This window comes from Acartia tonsa, chromosome 7 (assembly GCF_053477335.1).
Source record: "Acartia tonsa isolate MP-2025a chromosome 7, ASM5347733v1, whole genome shotgun sequence".
Classification (NCBI taxonomy): Eukaryota; Metazoa; Arthropoda; class Copepoda; order Calanoida; family Acartiidae; genus Acartia; species Acartia tonsa.
In genome coordinates, this window is record NC_137266.1 from 13,341,867 (window position 1) to 13,359,551 (window position 17,685).

At 29.7% G+C, this 17,685-nt stretch overlaps 2 protein-coding genes across 4 annotated transcripts in view; one reads left to right on the forward strand and one right to left on the reverse strand.

Moving 5' to 3' along the window:
- Nucleotides 1–17,685, reverse strand: part of LOC145324883 (uncharacterized) — a 73,709-nt gene that overhangs the window by 53,804 nt on the left and 2,220 nt on the right. The window lies entirely within an intron of this gene.
- LOC145324885 (uncharacterized protein sll0005-like) overlaps nt 15,955–17,685 on the forward strand; it is a 103,344-nt gene continuing 101,613 nt past the window's right edge. The window contains exon 1 of the mRNA XM_080167599.1: nt 15,955–15,991. The gene's annotated coding sequence lies outside the window, so the exon portion shown is untranslated. The remainder of the gene's footprint in view (nt 15,992–17,685) is intronic.

Sequence of the window (17,685 nt, forward strand, 5' to 3'; positions counted from 1 at the left end):
TGATTATTGTGATTATTGTGATTATCTTACTATTCTACTTTTTAGTAGCAAGACTATTCTATAAATAATATATGTATTATGTTTGTCGTATTACTTAATAGAATGAAGGGAGGTTAGGCATAAAAATAGCCTAAAACTATCCCAAGTCGAAAAAGAAACTTTCCTAAAATTATTAATTTAATAGGACCAGCCTATTGGCTTCGCTCCTATAATCTAAAGGGTCTGCATTTTAATGAGTATGGAACCAAAACAGCCTAAAACCTTCTTAAATTTAAACACTCCCTTATGCTTTTTTATAGAACAAATGCTAAGATGCACATAAGTATGTTCTTTGATTGTTAAAGCTACGCTACTTATGCACATTGTTGCTCGTCCTTGTTATGTTATTCTTTTTTTAGTTTATTGTTAGTTTGGGAATGTTTTGACTTCAGACCAAGATTTAGAATTGGATAATCTTAAAGATTATTTTCTTTAAAGAAAGGAAATAAAATGTAAAAAGTTTAAGAATATGAAAATAAATACACTTATATTTCTTTGACTCTTTATATTAAACTAAGAAAGTATTCAAAATTACATTATTGATATGTCGATAATCACTATTATTTAAAGCCATATAGTCGAAGTAAATCGAAGTAAATGTTTATAAGAATTTTATATAGGTATTTCGACATTATGTCAGCCATTACCACTTTTTATCTTTGCTATAAATCTATTGAAATCGACATAATGCTACAACTATGTAAATTATGACCACTTTTATAAAATTGTAAATCAAAAATAACTTATATAATCTATCTATTTTCTTGACTGTTTGTTAGAATAGTCCCTGCGTTTTGATACAATGGACTATAGAGGACTTTGCGGTGACCTTGGGTCGCTGGCTTACACAGTGTTCACACCATATAGACAACTAGCCATGTTAGCAAATTTGTCGATAATCATTTTTCGCTAACAGCCTTAATTATATATTTCTTTGTTTCTAAATTATTTTATACATTTTTAATACAGACCTAATATTGAAAATAAACCATTTTTAGCTTTTTTTCATAAACACCTAAAAGGACATTTTTAGAGTTATGTTTGGAATGTCCATTTTATGTACAACCGAGAGATAATACTTTTTTTTCTTTTACGCAGTTTATATAATTGTTTAAAAGGCATCTTAGAAAGTACGCAGTTGTATGTATGAATGTCCGCCTGTACGTCTGTCCTTGTGGACACCAAAGTGTCCCTTAAATTCATACAGTTTATATAATTGTTTTTTCACTATAAAACTATGTTGAAAAGTATTTGTATGACTGTGTGTCTGTCTGTTTGTCTGTCCGTATGGGAGTATATTGAATGCAACAATTTATCCCTAAAACGGTTTCGGTACATTCCATGTGAGGGGTTCCACCAAGCTCTAACCCCCCAAACGAAACACGGATACTAATAATACCGAGGAAAATAATAAAATAAATAGCAAGGCTTTACATAAAATAAACTACAAATCATTAGCTTATTGTGGAAAAACAGTAAAAACTAGGGTAAATTAGACTTTCAGAGTAGCTTCGCTACTAAAAATACATACATTTTACTGTTCTTATCGATTTTAAAAATCAAATTGATTTCATTGAACAATAGTTTAGGCTATTTCTAATATTTTTCTAAAATAGTAGAATAACATCACAATAGCACACCTATTTAAATTGAAATTCTATTGTAATGTTAGGTTATAAAATGTCTCTAAAATCCTCCAATAGTAAGAGCATTATATGCAACGCTGAATTTTAAGAATAAAAGTTAAATCAAGAAGAGAATGATTCCAAAATAGCGCAGCTAACTTAAGAGTTCATAACAAAAGTTTTACATTGTAGATATTAGTTCCAGTCATAGGGTTTTATATATTGCTATTTAGCTAAAATTGTTTAAGGTGGTTACATAATTTCTGAGGACGGACCCTGATTTTTTGTTGAAAATATATTGTTTTGGGGACTACCCTTGAAGTGAATAAAAAGCTTTAAAAATTGATGTTTTTTTACAGATATTTTATTCCAGTTTAAATTTACAGTACTTTTAGAATGCATTATTGACCAAACCGATCAAGCGTATAGTAAGAAAATAAAACAAGAAAAAAAGTGATGTTTACTGTTCAAATAAAATGCAAATTTAGCAAGCTATTATTTAAAGTATCTGGATGTATGTTTGCCTATTCAGTAAAATCTAAAAACTAGCTGGACTGGTCGTTCCAGATATTCAGTAAAACTTAATAATGCAAGTTGTAGGATAGTTTGCAAAAGGTGGATAAACTCCACTAAAATGAAATGGCCCCAAGAGAATTTTTTTAGCATTACTAAGGTTGGTGGAGTGGGGGGGGGGGGAGGGGGTAATTCCATACCTTACAATATTTCAATTATTTACTAAATACTCACATCTATCTAATTATATATCTGTCTCTTTCGAAGTTAAAAAAGAACAATAATTAAAGACTATAAACTATTTAAAGATTTTAAATAACTGTCAAATTTAAAGCCTTACTTCCATCCTTTTTTCGTTGCGCAGCCACTCAATAACTAAATCCGTATGTCCATTCGACTATCCGTCCAACGGTTCATCAAATATTGTTTAGAAAATCGACTAAACCTATCTAAATATCTACCTATCTGACTATATTTCTATCTATCTATGTATTTGTTTGAAAAACACTTTATACTGTTGATAACTCAACGTTATTTCATACAATGATAATTAATAGGTCCCAAGTCTCATGCTTAAATTATAAATGGGTTTATACAATGAAGAAAACATTATGTTCATAAACAGCACAACAGTTGCAAGCTAACACAAGATTCGTTTTAGGGGAAGTATGTGGACCACACCACGTTATGCTAAAGACGATAAAAATGGTACCTACTTCTACATATTAATAGTAAGATTTCCCCATAAACAGTTGCAAGTAATTTGGGACTTGAAGACAATAATTCAGTTGTCCATATGAAGTAATAGAAGTAAAGTAATATGCTATATGTAATAATTTCTGTATCGAATAAACATAAATATATATAATAATCCATAGATAATTAGCCAGATATGTAGCTCTATCCATAATTTTGGGAGTGCCATTTGTCCCATCTCAAAATTCTTTAAAATTAATGAAAAATAATTTTCTTATGTTAAAACATTATTCATTACAAAAAAATATTAACTGTTAAACATCTTTGCTGGTACTATATCAACAAAATAAAACATATGTATGAAAAACGTCATATAGGATTTTAGTAGTATAGCTTAATTGAACCTTTTAATAGGAAAAACAAGGATGACAACATCCATAAAAGCGAAGCCCTGAAACGGTATCATAGACGAACATTAACTCTTGTTGAGTGTCAGAACTGAATATACAAAACCTAAATACTAAATATATTAGTTTTGACAAAATTATATGTAAATTTGCTAAATTTGCTTTGCTTATGATATTATACCTTATTGTAATAGGAAATCAGATCAATCGAATGATCATATCTTATAAAAAATTGTTGTTAAAAAAGTTAAAAATCAACATGTAAAAAATGGACGTACGGACATTCTGGTAACGATTATAGAGTTGCTACGCTATCTAAATCGTACCTAACTACTAGAGGAGTCATCATGCAAAGTTTGAAATCGATAGGACAATTATAACATGCCTAAATTAACGAAAAACGATTTCCGTTACGTACGGACATTCGGACGGACCGATCCTAATCATAGAAAAGCTTCGTTTTTAAAAATCTGCAAATTTAAGCTTTCGAAATACTAAAAGTTTAAATTACAACTTGACCTATACTTAGCAATTCAAAGATCGTAATGAATGAGAGAATAAGAATCCCTCCAAAAATGTTGTATAAAGACATTAAACTTTTTGCCAGTCCTCTTTATTACCCATTTACATTTTACGGACATGCTATCAATTTGTTTATTGTAGATAGTCAGATAGATAGATAAACTGGAGAGATGCTGTAATTAGACATATATGATAAAGATTAAGAGAACAAAAAGATAGATAGACAAATAGAATAAATAGTTAGAAAGTTGAAAGATCTATAAATAAAATAATAAATAGATAGATACATATAGAGACAGTATACATATAATAGATAGATAGTTATTAGATATACAATAACATGAGTAGATAAAAATATATTACCATATAAAAGAAAGACCTACTCACAGACATATTTTTAGACTCAGGACAGACGAAAATAAATCATATTTGCATCAAGTCAACGTTTTACCGCATAATTATTTTTGAGGCAAAATAGGATAATTAGAAACAGTATAGAAAAAGATGAATAGATAGATAGAAAATGAAAGAGAGAGAGAGAGAGAGAGAGAGAGAGAGAGAGAGAGAGAGAGAGAGAGAGAGAGAGAGAGAGTGAATTACATAAATACATACATAATTGAAATATGAGGAACAGACAAATAAATTAAAGAAAACCAAATTGCTGCCATAAAAATGATTGAAAATAGATTAAACTATTTGTAATAAAAATTTTAATAACCAAAAACGATGTCTTTCTATCTACCCATCAAAGTCTTTTTAAACGCAAAGCTTTTTTATAATTAGGGTCGGTCCGTCCGTCCGTCCATCCGTCCGTCCGTCCGTACGTCCGTCTGTCACAAACGGATAGCTTTTTTCGTTAATTTAGGCATGTTAGAATTGTCCTATCGATTTCAAACTTTGCATGGTGATTCCTTTAGTAGTTAGGTACGATTTAGAATGCGTAGCAACTCTATAATCATAACAAGAATGTCCGTACGTCCATTTTAAACCTGTTGATTTTTTTTACTTTTTTAACAACAAATTTTTATGTGATCTAATCATCCGATTGATCTGATTTTTGGTATGTTGATTCGTGGAACAACAAAGTATAATGTTATAAGCAAAGCCACTCTATAATCAAGTCCTAAAAATGTAAGTATGTCCATAAACATTATCCTGTATCAAGCAATGTTTCAACAAATTTACTTACAATTTTGCTCCGTTTCTTATACATTTATATTCTGATTATTTAGTTCTGACACTATACAAGTGTTAATGTCCGTTTGTCCTACCGTTTCAGTGCTTCGCTTTTATGGATGGTGTCATCCTTGTTTTTATTATGACATTTGAATTCCATGTCCTTCTTAACAGTGTTTAGCTATAGAGCAGCTGTAGTAAAAGGATAATATAAAAAAAATGATTTAAAGTTTTAAAATTAGATACACCTTCTTTTAATGATTTTTTCATTACCTAGTCTGTGTATTAGACAAAATAGACTATTTTTCCCTTCTTTTCTATTATGAAAGCGAAAAAAACGCGGTTATAATACTTTTTAGTTTGTTAATAGCAGATGTGCCAAAAACCATTAGTTGGTCTGAAATCGAAGGGTTGGGAGTGTATAGAAAAATCGCTTAAAATCAGCCTGTAACTTTTTTGAAACCTCCCTGCAAAGAAGAATATTAAATTGGTTAACACAACCAAAAAAATACCATATAAAGAAAGGTTTTGGAGAATTAAAAGGGGGTATAGAGATGATCCGCCGTTGGAATAAGCGATTTCACACAAAAAAAAATGTATATGATTACCTTAAACTTACTCTATTTATAAATAATAAAAGAACTACATACATTTTTTAAAGGAACCTTTACACATTACAAGTGACTAAATTATAAAACAAAGTTAATCTTAAACAAAATAAGATCTCAATAATGAAGACAGTGTTTTCTTGGTGATTTAAAATTGTACACATAAATTGATAAGAAATGTAAGTAAAAGTCTCTTTTAAATCCAATTTACTATTTTCTTATCCCAAAATTCATGATTTTTTTAATTGCTCGTTATGAACTTAAATGTTAGTAAATTTATTTACAAAAAAAATCCTCTAAAATATCAATTGTTATTTTGTTACAGACCCAAGAAGACAATATGAAATATTATGACTATTAAATTAGTGTGTATCTGTTCCTATTATGGAAACTAAGCCAGGGATAGAGGAATAGAATAAACATTAAGTTAGTGTGTATCTGTTCCTATTATGGAAACTAAGCCAGGGATAGGGGAATAGAATAAATATTAAATTAGTGTGTATCTGTTCCTATTATGGAAACTAAGCCAGGGATAGAGGAATAGAATAAATATTAAATTAGTGTGTATCTGTTCCTATTATGAAAACTAAGCCAGGGATAGAGGAATAGAATAAATATTAAATTAGTGTGTATCTGTTCCTATTATGGAAACTAAGCCAGGGATAGAGGAATAGAATAAATATTAAATTAGTGTGTATCTGTTCCTATTATGGAAACTAAGCCAGGGATAGAGGAATAGAATAAATATTAAATTAGTGTGTATCTGTTCCTATTATGAAAACTAAGCCAGGGATAGAGGAATAGAATAAATATTAAATTAGTGTGTATCTGTTCCTATTATGGAAACTAAGCCAGGGATAGAGGAATAGAATAAATATTAAATTAGTGTGTATCTGTTCCTATTATGGAAACTAAGCCAGGGATAGAGGAATAGAATATATATTAAATTAGTGTGTGTCTGTTCATATTATGAAAACTAAGCCAGGGATAGAGGAATAGAATAAATATTAAGTTAGTGTCAAGGATAGAGGAAAAGAACCGGTGACAATAAATGGTCTAAAACCTTTCTATCCCCCAACAATTTCCATAACTTTACACATAAGAATTGGATGGAAAATAATGTATCATCAATTATCTTATCTATGTAATCCTAAGATTTAATTAATCTTCAACCTTTCTTCCCCCAATATTGAAGAGATTCCACAGGTAAAATTTTACATATAAGAACATTATAGAATTTTATTTATCACCAATTGTCTTTTCACTGATTCCCTGGTTAATACATATATTAATGATCCTTCTTTGGGCTTGATTATAAACTAATTTTGGTGTTCTATTAATCCCGCATTTTTTTCAAATTGAAGTGTTTTATTTTTGTATTGATGCTAAAGATCAATATTGGTGACCCATAAGAAGTTACACCCATCCCCCCCCCCCCCAGGCTCATAATATAAAAAAATTCGAGGGAAAATCACTTAAACACCTAGGGTAGCAGTAAGTAGTCACATCAGATATAAGTCCGCTAAGATCTCGCCTATCACTTATCTTGAAATATTTGGCAGAAGTGATGAGGCACCATTAATTTTTTTTATGGGTTATAGGGTTATTACTTCCTAATAATGGGTTTTTTATTAACTTGTATTTTCAAAGATTTTTGAGTTTTTATTAATTATTTGTTAACCATTGAAAATTTTTATTATTATGTCAATGTATGACTATATACAGCCATATTTTCATTATCAGAATAGTGTTATATTGTTAATCGGCTCTGATTTATAATATGCCATCCACGATTAATTCCCTTATACGGGCTTTATTTTCTTTATCTTAGAGTTGCTACGCTTACAAATTTATTATGAAAAGTCCGCCTCAAACTTGTTGACCCTATGCTAATCAGAGAAAATGACATATTTTCACATATTCAATTATACCAGCAATCAATTTTAGTTTATGAATTTTTAAAATTGGCAAATAATTAAGGATAAAACTAAAGAAAAACCAAGGAGGGAGGGGACATTGGGCTGTAAATTTGTTTTTAAAGCATGTTCTCTCAGTCAATAGCTAAACAAATGGGTACTTTTATCAAACCTTGTTTGGTAGGTACAATCTAGCAGTGTCAACACTTTTTCACTATTAATTTTTATCACAAGGAGAATTTCTCATTGTAATTGGGTGGGTGGGGGTATATGGCAATTTATACCTTATTGTCTCATACCTCAAAAGCCCTTTAAAATGGTGAATTTCAGTCCCCTTTACCAGATAATGATTAGATGGATAGATAAATAGTGACCCTATGACTAAACTTTCATTATTAACCGATAGGGGTCACTATAGGGCTATATTATTATTTCCATATGCTTATGTTAAAACAAGGATGACAACATCCATAAAAGCGAAGCACTGAAACGGTAGGACAAACGGACACTAACACTTGTATTGTGTCAGAACTGAATAATCAGAATATAAATGTATATATGTCGAAGCAAAATTGTAAGTAAAATTGTTGAAAAACTGCTTGATACAGAATAATGTTTATGGATATACTTACATTTGTAGGACTTGATTATAGAGTTGCTTCGCTTATAATATTGTATTTTGTTGTCCCAGGAATCAGTATACCAAAAATCAGATCAATCGGATTATTAGATCACATAAAACTTTGTTGTTAAAAAAGTAAAAAAAATCAACATGTTTAAAATGGACGTACGGACATTCTGGTAATGATCATAGAGTTGCTACGCTTTCTAAAACGTACCTAACTACTACAGGAATCACCATGCAAAGTTTGAAATCAATAGAACAATTCTAACATGCCTAAATTAACGAAAAAAGCTATCAGTTACGGACGGACGTACGGATGGACTGACCCTAATTAAAGAAAAGCTTAGCTTTTAAAAAAACAGGGATCCTAAGGGATAGGACAGTGGGAGATAAATAAATGTACATTGTACATCCCCAATAATGATCAGCAAAGTTTAGACACTGCTAGTTTGAACAAACCAATCATCATTAAATAAAAGTCCTTGACATTTTTAGCCACCAAAGTTTATAAGCATCAAATATCAGAACAAGTTTATAAGCTTTTTATTTGTATTAATTTTTAATTAACCTTGCTACTGCCAAACAAATTTATTATTGTGTCAACTATAATTTTTAATGGTTTATTAATCACCTTTAAAAACCCTTTAATTTCCAGGAATGCAGAGACATGTCAATTGAAGAAAAATTATGCTTCCCCAAAATACAACATAACAATAGTAAACTTATCTTTTATTAGACTCTCCCTGTATAACTGTCTAACTATACTACTGAAAAATCTTCCTTTTTAGGTGAACTGAAATTAGTTTCCGAATGTGAACACATTTTCCTAGGTGTTTCCCAATCCTATCTCAATATTTGCTACTAGCTAAAAAACCTTCAAACTTCAAAAAAAAAATCAAAATTTGAATGTATTAACAATTTATACATTATACATTCAAAGTTTTAATTTTTCAAATTTTGATTTTTTTTTTGGAAGTTTGAAGGTAAATTTTTAGCTAGTAGCAAATATTGAGATAGGATTGGGAAACACCTAGGAAAATGTGTTCACATTCGGAAACTAATTTCAGTTCACCCCTTTTTATCAAATGATGTTTCTTTAAATAGTTATCTTATTAAATAATAGCTATTTGTCATAAATTTCTTCATAACTGATTGAATTTTGAATGCCTATTTCAGCATAGGTTAAACTTTAAAAAAAGATAAGTAGAGTTTCCAAAATTTGTAATTTAATTTTTCCTGTTCAGTAATGTTGTGTGTAATGTATAAACATAAAGATATCTTTTCACTTCTTCCTTATCCTATATTAGGTATTTACTCAATAATGCAAAAATATAACTCATGGATTTTGTCCATAATTAAACTATTCATTTATAGACATGCTGTTGTAAATCTAATTCAATTGATATAAATTACATAAATTAGTCATAAGAAACTTATATCTACCATGTAAAGCTATTCTAATAATGACTTGTATTAGCAAGAAAGCTAAAACACCCATCCCTCACACATTAAGGTCGCATTGAGATCAAACAGGTGTGAATACAATGTAGTTTAGACCAAACAACAACAGATCTAGCTAATTTACTGCGAAACTTGAATATCTGGCATAGATGTTAGGGTCACAGCCGCTAGTGTATATGTATAATAATAGCACTAACGTATTTTTTTTTAAATTTGGTAAAATATAAAAACAGCTGTTGTTTTGTAGGAACTCAAATCAAAGAGTTGTTGTCAACAGCCACAACCAACATAGCACAACAACTGTTTCAAGATAGATAGATAGATAAGTAAATGAATAAATAGAAACATAAATATAAGATGAGAAATCAGTTGGATATATAGGCAAATTAGAAGCTAAATAGTTAGATAGATAGATGGATGGATAGATTATTAAATAGATAGATAGATTCCTATGTGACATTAATATTATGTTGTGTTTCAGTAAGCATTGCCAAAAATAAACAAGGATGACAACATCTATTTTTAGCACAGATTTTGAAAGCTTTGATAGCTATGTAATTTGTAAGTGCTTTATATTAAAGTATGATATAATATAATGTAAAATATTGTCCTATTATATAAAGTAGTAAGGTTTTTTGTATGTAGCTTAAAATCACTAACCACTGAACCGAATAAGTTATTCATTTTAAGAAAGCTTTTTATGGCTCCTGGAATTGTTTTAGGCTACTTGGTCTCTAAATTAAAGTATTTGAATGGTTTTTACATTTCTTATTTTCAAAAACGTTCAAATTTTATTTACAGAGTAGCTTCGCTACTAAAAATTTAGTATGTCTACACTGCAATGTAAACATACGTCAAACATGTCTAATATACATCATATCATGTCAAATAACTAGAATTCCTAAATCTATCATTTATCTATCTATCTATGTATCTGAATCTTCATCTATCTATCTTCTGTATGACTATTTCAATATCTTTCATTTTTATTTCAATCTTTTTAATATAAATCACATCATGTCAAATGACTAGAATACCAAAATCTTTCATTTATTCATTCATCTATCTATCATTTTATATATCTATTTAATATAAATTTTAAATAGCTCCAATTCTTAATCCATTATTTATTTATCTTTCTTTCTACTTCTGTATCTATCTATCTAAGTAATAAACAAAAGTTTATATTTTTATAAGCTCGTTATCTCATTCCTATGCTTAACAACTTTGAGTACTTTTATCAAATCTTGGCTGGTTGGCTTAGGTTTTTCAACCAATAAATTTAATCTACAGCAAAAGTAATTTTGTTTATAAACATTGGGGATTTATTAAAATTTATTGTTCATTGTCTTATCACTCATTTATTAGTATACTTGACTATCTATCCATCTATCTATCTAAATATTCATTCAGCTATCTATCTAAATATCTTATTAACTATCTGTAACACGTCTTCTGTAAAAGAGGAAACACAAGTTCCGTTTTGTGTTCAGTGTTTCAACTTATAAAATTTGTGGTAGAGCCCAAAGCAGGTTTTACAATTGACAAATCCTTAAAATCACATCAAAATTCTATCAATGCTAACCAGCAAAGCAAATGTTATACTACTTTAAATAAAAAGCTTTAGAAGCCACTATAGGGCATTATAAAATTTGTGGTAAATCCTCATTTTTTATTTGATTATCCTTATTTTTTTACAAGGACTATATACTTGAAATTGGAGAATTGGGGGTTTGTTGACAATACCTACTATTTGTCGTGATATGATAACAATCAATTAACAAACTATTTCAATAATAGTTATTTATCGCATCGTATTATAGACAGCTTTCCACGGCTAACAAAACTAGAATTAATTTTATGATTCTTATTTAAATATTCGGGGAAAATTGTATGTAATATAAATGCAATACATGATTTATAAGAATGACTGAGAACCGGTTCTAATCCAGCAGATATTAATCGGTTTCGAAGCCATACTGGAAAAGTGGTTATAGCTTACTTATTATTATTAACCAATTTTAATACTACAGTTTTATGACCTACCTTTTTTCCTGTTATACTATTTATTTTCACAATACTTTAACCTTTTACATATACAATATGATAAGTAAAAAATTTCCTGATTTAAAAAGATTTCCTAATTTGCTTGAAAAATGAAAGGTCAAGCTTTGAGTGTTTTCTTATAAATGTTCATTTAAAACAACTTAAAAAGTCTTTAAGAAAGAAGCTAAAAATAAATGTTATAGTGAAAAAGTATATAATTTAGTTTAGTTTTTTCATAAACATAATACTCAGATAAAAATGTTATTAGAATAATGTTATTTTAGTAAAATATCAGCCAAATAGTCACGTTATTTTTAAAAAAACAAGGATGACAACATCCATAAAAGCGAAGCTCTGAAACGGTAGGACAAACGGACATTAACACTTGTATAATGTCAGAACTGAATAATCAGAATGCGAATGTATAAGAGTCAAAGCAAAATTGTAAATAAATTTGTTGAAAAACTGCTTGATACAGGATAATGATTATGGACATACTTACATTTTTAGGACTTGATTAAAGAGTTGATTCGCTTATAATATTGTACTTTGTTGTCCCAAGAATCAGTATACCAAAAATCAGACCAATCGGATGATTAGGTCACATACAAATTTGTTGTTAAAAATGTAAAAAAATCAACATGTTTAAAATGAACGTACGGACATTCTGGTAATGATTATAGAGTTGCTACGCTTTCTAAATCGTACATAACTACTACAGGAATCACCATGCAAAATTTGAAATCGATAGGACAATTCTAACATGCCTAAATTAACGAAAAAAGCTATTTAAAAAAAGTAAAAAAAATCAACATGTTTAAAATGGACGTACGGACATTTTAGTAATGATTATAGAGTTGCTACGCTTTCTAAATCGTACCTAACTACTAAAGGAATCACCATGCAAAATTTGAAATCGATAGGACAATTCTAACATGTCTAAATCAACGAAAAAAGCTATCCGTGACGGACGGACGGACGTACGGACGTACGGACGGACGGACCGACCCTAATTATAGAAAAGCTTCGCTTTTAATAAATATCATACATGCTAAAATGGAATTTTGATTGTATTGTATAAATAGTTTTTTTTCTTCTCATTTTTTGCAGATTCAGATAGATAGAGCTATTAGCAATTTCAAACCAAGTAATTTCTAGGTTCAACTTCTTTATCAATAATGTTGAATAAAAGGCAAAGTAGTAATAACTGACATTATATCGACATAATAGTATTCTTATAACATTAATAAATAACAACAAACATTAATTTTGGGTTATCGATAAAATTAATTTAATTTCACTATGAAAATAATCTTCAACTTGACTTGATAAAATACAATTACAGAAAAACTTAGATCTCTTTTCCTTCTCTTTTCCTTCTTTTCCTTTTAAGATTGTTATTTTATGTTTTACATCAGTTTTGCTTTATTACGTTCTGATATGAAAGTAAAAACTTAATTGCTATTAAAGATTAAATATAATAATTAAGTAGAAGTAGAAGGGGAAAGCCTTATCCATGCAGGGTTTTGAACTTAATAATCACAAACCAGTATGTTTCCTATTTTAGATATAGGCAAATTTACATCAAAATAGGTTAATTTACAAAGAAACTATTATTAAAAGAGCACAATTCCATGTATTTTTTGTAGTTGATTTAAATTAAGCTCGTTATGATTTCTTTTTATATTTACTAAAAGTAACATTGTTTTCTAATTTACTTTTCATAAATCTATCCACAATATTTAAGTTTTTAATAGAGTTTTATTACATTATGTTTATGTAAAAAGTAAACTAAATGTAATGCCTAAAAAGATAATTGTTATTGAGGAGTTATTAAAAGAGAAGAAGGTGGATAAGGATAGAAATACATACAAACATAACACGATTGAAATAAAGTAGCTTTTTTCCCTTATAAAATGTGCACTTTCATCAGTATTGCTCTTGCTTTACCCAAATGTTTTCAACCATCAAAAGCAAAGCTTCGCTCATATACTTTTTGAGGAAAATTTAATAGTTATTTCTCGCATCGTATTATAAACCGCTTTCCGCGGATATAGAATGTACAATTATAAGATTAAACCAGTTTTTTTAGCCCCGAGGTGCCGAAGGCACGGGCAAAAAACTTGTTTTAATTGTAAGATTGTACATTTTTATATTCGTAGAAAGCTGGATATAATACGATGCTAGACATAGCTTTTTCTTATGGATGAGAACCGGTTCCTATCCACCGGATTCGAAAGAATACGAGAAAATATTTTTCATTGTTCCATCCCTGAATCCCTAACTTTTATGAATACTGTTGAATTAAACACAAGAATAATAATGTCCGTTATTTTCATCCCTACTATGATGTTAATTTTTCAGGGATGCTAGGATAGATAAATGGAGAATAAAATAAGCTTGAGATACAGACTTTAATTTCAATTCAACAAGAATTGTGTCGCCATACAATTTTATTTAATATATTGTTGGGGAGATAACAAAAATTGGGAATAGTTCCTTTCGTAACATCGCCCCATAAGGGGCGATGCGTCGTATTTTTAAATTGGTTATGTTATATTGGGTCAGGTGATTGCCTTACAAGGTTAGGTAATTGGCCCTGCAGGGTTAGAGCCCCCCGCAGGGGCTAGAAATAGGAGAAAAGCTACTGTGAAAAATACGAAGAATCGCCCCATAAGGTACGATGTTACGAAAGGGATTATACAACAAAAATTTATATTTTATTAACCTTTTCCTTTATCCCTGAAATTGTTTCCATATATTTGTGACTTTATGGAATATTATGGTAATATGTGTGATAGATAGGTGTCTCAAGATGATTCCAATATCAGGGAGCTTAAGGGATAAGACTATGAAAGATAAATTGATTCAAAATAAAAAAGCTTGGACGTCCTTGAAACCAATATCCCCTCCCTCCATGCGATGAGTTTAATGATTAATTTATCATTGTGTCTATTCATTTAAATATCATATTGTGTAAAATAAAAATATTTTTAACTATTTTTCCTTTTTAATAACAATAAGGCTTTCTTATAAGAATTTTTAATAAGAATTTTTTATATCCTATTAAGTAGTAAATTCTTTTTATCTTTAGCGTCAGATAAAAGCACAATAAAAGTCCAAACTTTGATACTATATTCACTCAATTATTTCTGATTACCATTAGAAATTGCAGTAATTTTCCAGTTTTGTATAAAAATCCGAAAAAAATCATCCCTTAAAACTAAGTCTTTGTTCTAATATTATATTAACATACTAGCGAATAGGATCTTAAAATCTAGGAGATCTATATTATAGATGTAGGAAAAGCAGAAAAATAGCATAAAACAATCCCAAGGCCTAAGTGACAATTGTATAGTTGACATGTTAGCAATGAACTTTGTTTATTACTAAGATACAAATAACATAAACCATTAAAATCTAATAACATAACAGAGGGGGTTTATCAAAGGTTCAATGTTCAAATTTCTGGGAAATTTCTAAATCTAAATTTTGTATGGACTTTATGTTGATAGAAGAAGTATGAATGAATATAAAAATGATTAGAACAAATATAAAAACATCCATAAAAGCGAAGCTATAGAAATCATACAGTCAAGCATTATAAAAAGTAGTAAGGTTTTTTTTGTCTGATACTACAGATTTCGGAAATTTTGTTGTTCTTGTTATGGAGGGTTTATAAATATCCTCAGGTGGTTTTAAGCTATTTTTCTGCCAGTCAAATATATCAAATAAAGTTTGCAAACGATAGGACAATTCTAACATGCCTAAAATAACGATGACGACAACATACTAACGGACTAACACAAAATGTAGAAATTCTTCGCTTTTGAAAAAATAGGGTGAGGCGATTTAACAAAGAAAAGCTGATAACTGTTGCTTACTATTTATGATTCTAATATGTTAATAATATACATTCTATATGGACATTTCACAATTTTAGAAAATTGAAAAATATCCATTAAAAAAAATTGATACATATCAGTTAAAACGCAAAAAGTTGATGATTCTAATTCTATTGATATAATAACCTTTCCCCCCCCCCCCCCCCTATTCCTTTATTTTAAGCAATTTACAAAAGACAACATTACATCATTAATTAATAACTAAAAGATTTTTCGCTTTGTTTTGCCAAAAAAATGTTTCAATTTTATCCCAAAAACTCCTCCATACAAATATAAGATTTGTTTGTGTTATAAATGAAATCAATAATTTTAAAATAACAAGAAAATTAATGTTCTTTTCAGTGCAGCTACTCTATAATTAGAATATACCTAGTGAGCTTAACTGGCCGTCTTTGCCTCTATCCTATTGTCTAAAACGACCAAGCTAATATTGCTTGATTCACTTCTACAAGAGAAAAAAAAATTATATAAAGTAGTAAGCTTTTTTGTCTGTATCAAAGGATCTGGTTAACCACAGAACCGATATGGTTCTCCTTTATATTGAAGCTTTTAAAATGTCTAGGGAAGGTTTTTAACTATTTTTGGGTAGGGTATCTCCTGCCTCGAAAAAAATGACTTCCCCTAAAAAATATTGTTATACTTATTTTTTTAAAACTCAAAATAAAAATGGAGGGGTAGACTTTTCACAATCCCACATTAGGGGTCTCTAGAGGGTTCTAGGGGCGTATCCACTAGTACACTTACATAGACGTATAACACTAAATAAAAGGGTGCTTGCTTACATGTGAAGACCGGAGCACCGAAAACCCCCCCCCCCGCTTAGTTTTGACAAAAATCAAAAATAAGGGGGGGGTAGTTTTTAACCCCCCCCTTAATTTTGAAGAAAATCAAAAATAAGGGGGGGGTAGTTTTTTCACTGTATAACACGCCAGAAAGTTGAGTGAGGTAAATCAAGTAAATCCAGTATACCAAAGGGGAATGCTTATTACAGGGATATTCATGTTTTGGGGCATAATTTCCTTATTTATTGACTGATTTTAAAGTAAAAGTAAAAGGTTTTAATTTTGTGCGCACAAAATTAAAACCTTTTACTTTTACTTTAAAATCAGTCAATAAATAAGGAAATTATGCCCCAAAACATGAATATCCCTGTAATAAGCATTCCCCTTTGGTATACTGGATTTACTTGATTTACCTCACTCAACTTTCTGGCGTGTTGTACAGTGAAAAAACTACCCCCCCCTTATTTTTGATTTTCTTCAAAATTAAGGGGGGGGTTTTGAACAAAAAGTCTTTGCCTTTCCCTGCACTTTTCCTCCTTGCCGTTTTCCAGACATTAAAAAACTACCCCCCCCTTATTTTTGATTTTTGTCAAAACTAAGCGGGGGGGGGGGTTTTCGGTGCTCCAGTCTACCACATGTAAGCAAGTACCAATAAAAGCTTTAGGTCATATTAAAGTTTACTGTTCTTTTTTTAATAGTTTAATAAGCATATTAGCTTCGCTACTTATGTACAAAATTGTTTTTTTCCATGAACATCTTAGCCTTATACTAAAGTAACAGGATGTTTGTTTGTGTGTCTGTGTGTACCGAAAGATCTCGCTCACCGCTGAACCGATCGGGTTCTTCTTAACAGGGTAGATTCTCATGGTTCCCGGGAAGGTTTATAACTATTTTGGGTGAGGGTACCACCACCCTCCCAAGAGAAATGACAAAAAAATGGAAATTTTTTTAAATGCGGGAAACCTCAACGTAAAATAAAGAGGTATCGTACTAAAGAATTATTGTAGAGACTTTAACAAACAAAACCATTTAAAGTGCCACTAGAGGCCTCTAGGGGCGTAGCCGCTAGTGTAATCTAAAGTGACAAAATTAGACGGAAATATTTTTATATTTTAATATGTAAGTGGAAATGAGTAACAGATTTTTTTTACATTTTAATTCAAATGTAAAGTTGATGTGATGTTAGAAGAATCTCTTTTTTTATAGCTAGGGTCTGTCTGTCGGTTTTTTTTTACATTTAAATACAAATGTAAAGTTGATGTGATGTGAAAAGAATCTCTTTTTTTTATAGCTAGGGTCTGTCTGTCGGTTCTTCTTTTTACATTCACTTTTGCAATTTTCTGTAACATAGCTGCCTATTATTT